A 5,319-nucleotide genomic window follows, 5' to 3' on the forward strand; every position below is an offset into this window, starting at 1 on the left:
CACATTGTTGACGGCATTTTGTTATAGAGATGTCTCATACTTCAATAAAACATTTGAAGTCCTCATTTTGTTGGACATGCCAGTGTGTTAGATTAACAGTGATGGAATGGCTAGAAAAGGCGATATCGCGGAGGAGGTTTAAATCGGGAGGTGCTTAAAGCTAACATATTGGTGAATGAGATGGGAGGATGCAGGACAACTCACAGTGCATTCGAGCTAGAAGGGATAGAGGGCATCCTCGTCCACCTTCCTCATTTAAGGGATGAGGCCGACCGCAGCCACATCACACACTCTATCCCAAAGTCTCCAGTCTTCATTCTTTGTATTTCTTTATTCTGTCCTCAGCCATGTGTACAATTCTTATTAAAACTCCAATCTAAACAGCAACTCACAGAAAATATGACTTAAAGAATAAGAACAACAAAAAAATCCAAGTTGTAATAATTTTATTTTATTCATTCCTTCACCTAGCATTTATTGAAAGACTGCTCTGTGGCTGATACAGTGCTATGTGGGAGGGGTTTAAAAATCCAACGCAGACCCAACCCTCAACACGCTCGCTGTCTTACAAAGGAGATGAGAAGAAATCTTCCAGTCACATCCAGGCAACTGCTTTTCCTGTCTGTGGAAATGGCCCAGGGACCCAGTTTCTTCCATAATTTTTTACTTCTTGGGTTTTGGTTGTAAAAAGCAGGAAAATGAGGAAGGAGGGTGTATGTTTTATATCTTCCAGTACAAGAGCATTTAAGGCATGATCTCTAATATTTGTCTTGTCTAGACAACCTCATCTTTTTATTTTTTAATAAAGCAAAAGGCAGTTGCCCCTTATGGTTTGTAGCAAGAGTTCATTATCAAAGGATCGCTTGGCTTTTAAATGGTGTTAGCACTGCAATCCTCTTGTCTTGTCTTTTCCTGGTTAGGACTTCCTCGCCTTGATCCTCTCTCCCCACATATTGGTCACACATTGCATGCTTCAGAGTGTTCACTTAATCATTCCACTTTTTCCCAGAGAATAGCTAACACTTAACATGCTGCACGTTTCCTATTACACTTCCTTTGCTTTAAAAAATATCTTAAAAGAGTGACTCTGCCCACAAAGAAACCATTCAGTCCAAAAAGCTTGGTATACGTTCTCTCTCATGAAGCTGGACTGTAAGCAGGGAAGATGTAGCAATAGCATCCACATACTGTCTGGGGTTCCTGGACCCATCTATCGACTGGTCCCATTTGAATGGAAACAAAGCCTCCGCCCATCCCTCACACTTGACTTGCACCTTCTGAGGTCTCAGCCACACGTATCTGAAGCTGTCTGGAGATTCTTCATTCCACGAATAGTTTAAGATCTGGTCACTTTACTCTGTTGTTCTTTTATTCCTTCTGCTTGACAATTTGTAGCTTTTAATTTGGGGGCGGGCAGAGTAAAAGCTCTTAAGCAGATGGTTGTAATTGGTCCCCAGGGGTGAACTTGTGGAGGGAGGTTGGAGGAGACTCTCACCAAGGTTCTAGGATTCTGTGACTCACTCAGCTTGACTCCAGGCCAGGCGTGAGGTTGCTGATTGCTTCTAACCTGTTCTTCAGCAAGTAATAAATGTCGATTGATCTTTCTTCATGTGGTAGGGATGATATCCATATAAGAGAACATGAAAAACAGTATGTGTTAAAATGCATTCATAGGAGCCAAACTCATGCGTGCTTTGAATTAAGTTGTTGCATCCAGTCCATTTGGCACTCTTTTTATGTCCAAGTTTTAGTAACAGAATGTTTTCAAATAGTTTACGTTTCTCTCGGGACATCTTCCCTAACCGAATGTCATACTAGCGTTAGGCGGGAGTTCTTTGGATTGCTCAATTCTTATTGTTTCTATCAAGATTTAGGCCATTTCTGCAAGCAGAATTCCTCATTGAAGATAATGGGCTTTTCATGCCTGTTCACAAGGAGAAAAATTATTAGATCAGTGAGAATTTTACAGAGTACATTATTGAATCTTGGACATTAAAAACTTCAGTTACTTGGAATGCACACGACAAGCAATGTGCAGCTGACATTCAAAAGCACACCTGATGAAAATGTTAAAGTTGCTGTTTCTCTTAATATTATTTTGTGTAATGTCGTGTTCTCCCAGACAATTGTATTTATTAGGCCTTCCTTTTTTCTTGTAAACTCTTCTATTATACTCCAAAATAACCTGATTTTCTGGTTATGAATTATAGATCTTCATGATAAAAAATTTGAAAACATATGGAAAAGTACAAAGAAAATGTTAAAAGTACCTGTGACTCTTCAATCTTGGGGTCTTCATTTTTAAAAAGATAGTCAACAGTCAACATTATTTGAAATCTTGTTAAATGTTAAACACTTCTTTTCTGAATTAAAGATTTCCTGATTTAAACCCTGATTCATTCTTCTGCTAAGGATCTTGCTCTGTTGAACCAGTTGAATGGATCTGATTCAAGGGGAGCTTTGATTCTAGTGTCAAAGCTCCCTGATGCCACGCTTCAAATGAAGCTGAGTTCTAGAACGACTCCTTTTCAGATAAGTGGACAGTAAGTCATGGGCAAAGGTTTAGCCTGGTTCATCTCACTGGGGTCTTGGTGAAACCACTATTTCCTTTTTAATGTAATATTCTGTGAATAAAATCAAGATTAGAACCATGCTTGCAATTAAAGGAATTACTCAGTAGTAATAAGAAAATATATTCAACAAATTAGAAAATGAAGTATTAGCCCAGCTGCAAGGAATTCTGGGGACGTGAGAATTTTGAGTAGGACACATAGCTGCTCTAGGTAAAATCATGTTTATGAAACTGAAAAGGGAGTGAATAACCAATAGGCTGTGAACTGTGTCTGCCACAGAGATACTCACAGAGCTACTCAGAACAATTCTGGGACACTGACCTAAGGCTTCTAGCCACACATCCCGTGAGTTTTGAGCTACAGAGGAGTTATTATGCCCACTTTCCCATGTAAACCTGAAGCCAAGTCAACAAGACAGTTATGTTTTAGAATTGTTCAAAACACGTAGTGAAAGATAAAGTAATAGCTTCACAGAGCACATGGAGTTTTACTGATTCAAACCATGCAGATGTACTTATGGCTGGATTCACCTTCTATCTCCACTAGGCTTTTAAAAGCCAAGTCTCTGGAAGCAAATTCTTTCCTGATTGAACTACCCTAAGACAGTTGTATCCATGTCAAAAATGTTTGTTCCATGACGGGTGCGATGGCTCACACCTGTAATCCCAGCACTTTGGCAAGAGGATCGCTTGAGCCCAGGAGTTGAAAACTAGCCCAGTCAACACAGCAAGACATTATCTGTACAAAAATCTTTAAAAACTAGGCAGCTTGAGTGGCCAAGGCAAGATGGGTCAAAGTCAGAGTGGTGGTTACAGTCTTGGTGCTGGCAAGAAGGATAACAAGGACAAGAAAAAGAAATAAGAACCTCCCAGACCAGCTGCAGTGAGGAGGAAGACGAAAACAAAGGGACCAGATACTGCCAGCACCTCACACTCAGTCCTGGTTAAAATTATTGAAAGTTAGAGCGAATTAAAGACTATCTTCTCATGAAGGAAGAATTCTTTAGAAATCAGGATCCCCTTAGATCATGATGAAACTGTTAGAAGGAAAGCAAGAGGAGGAGAGATCGAAAGTGGGTGATCTAAGGGGACCCTGATGCCAGCAGGAATCTTGGGCGAGATTATTGATGACAATCACGTGATTGGTTCTACATCTGTGGGCTCAGAGCACTACGTCGGCATTCTTTCATTTATAGACAAGGATCTGCTGGAAGCTGGCTGCTCAGTCCTGCTCAGCCGCAAGGTGCACGCTGCGATATGGGTGCTGATGAATGACACGGATCCCCTAGTCACAATGACGAAGGTGGAAAAGACCCCCCAGAAGATCTGTGCTGGTATTGGGAAGTTGGGCAACTAAATTCAGGAAATTAAGGACTCCATCCTGAATATTATGAAGAGATGGGTATAAAGCCCCCTAAGGGAGTCATTCACTGTGGTTCACCTGGCACAGATAAAACCTTGTTAACCAAAGCAGCAGCAAACCACACCTTAGCCACTTTCTTGCAAGTGATGGACTCTGCACTTACTTAGAAGTACCTACATGATGGGCCCAAATTCACGTGGGAATTGTTTCGAGTTGCTAAAAAACATGCACCTTCCATCATGTTTATTGGTGAAATTGATGCTTTTTTGGGACAAAAAGATATGACTCAAATTCTGGTGGTGAGAGAGACATTCAGCAAATAATGTTGGTAATGTTGAACCAGGTGGATGGATTTGATTCAAGGGGAGATGTGAAAGTTATCATGTCGACAAGCCGAATGGAAACTTGGGATCTAGCCCTTATCAGACCAGGCTGCATTGACAGGAAGCTCGAGTTCCCCCTGGCTGATGCAAAGACTCATTCAGACGCACAAAAGCAGCATGACGCTGGCCAGTGATGTAACCCTGGAACGACTTGACATCACGGCCATCTGCACAGAAGCTAGTCTGATAGCCTTAAGAGAACATAGAATGAAAGTAACAAATGCCAACTTAAAAAATTCTTAAGGAAACGTTCTTTTATAAAGAAGAGGGAGGCACCCCCAAGGGGCTCTACCTCTAGTAAGCCACAGTTGCCATCGGGAAAATGGCTGAGAGATTTCCCAAGCCCTCAAAGGGATGAGGTTGGGGAGTTTCCCAGAGGAATTCGTGTTCCAGTTTATTTTTATTAGCAACACATCCTGTGAGTCTTCTGGAGTTTGGTGTGTAAGATGTCCACTGGGCCGCCTTCGCCTCTCGGTCACTGTGCGACACTGTGCTTCCCAGTAAAGTATGCTTTTTCTTTCTCTCTCACTGCACACACACACAAGAACTGAAAACCAGAAATGTGTTTTCCAGAACGAGTAGTTTTTCATACAAGCAATCACTAAGCTGAAAAATGCACCCTGGCTGAAAAACATCAGTTAGGCAAATAGAAATCTATTTATTTAATTCCACAGATTTTTGTTTTGGTGTAACTTAGTTCCATAGGTCTGTGTATAGAAATGAGTTTAATCTTCTAAGACATCATCGATGTGATGCACTTCAATTATATGTTGATGCCAAAATTCTCTATCAATCTAAATATCTATGACTTTTTCTTAGGCTTTTATCTTCCCATTGCAATTTGAAAGTAAAGGCATTCTCCAGCTAATATTAACAAGCTTAATCCAACTCGAGGCTGAAGAACTTGTTAATTCTTCATCAGTTTCCTATTCTTCACATTCTGCCTCCGTTTATCACATCCATCCACTCACACTGGCCTATGGATTGGGTGAAGTTTAGAA

The 5,319-nt window shown here is 40.9% G+C and overlaps 1 pseudogene; it reads left to right on the forward strand.

Annotated features, from left to right (window-relative positions):
* Positions 1-3,359: 3,359 nt before the first annotated feature.
* On the forward strand, positions 3,360-4,616 carry LOC101051955 (26S proteasome regulatory subunit 4 pseudogene; annotated as a pseudogene).
* The last annotated feature ends 703 nt before the right edge of the window (positions 4,617-5,319 follow it).

Source organism: Saimiri boliviensis, chromosome 10 (assembly GCF_048565385.1).
Source record: "Saimiri boliviensis isolate mSaiBol1 chromosome 10, mSaiBol1.pri, whole genome shotgun sequence".
NCBI classification, from domain to species: domain Eukaryota; kingdom Metazoa; phylum Chordata; class Mammalia; order Primates; family Cebidae; genus Saimiri; species Saimiri boliviensis.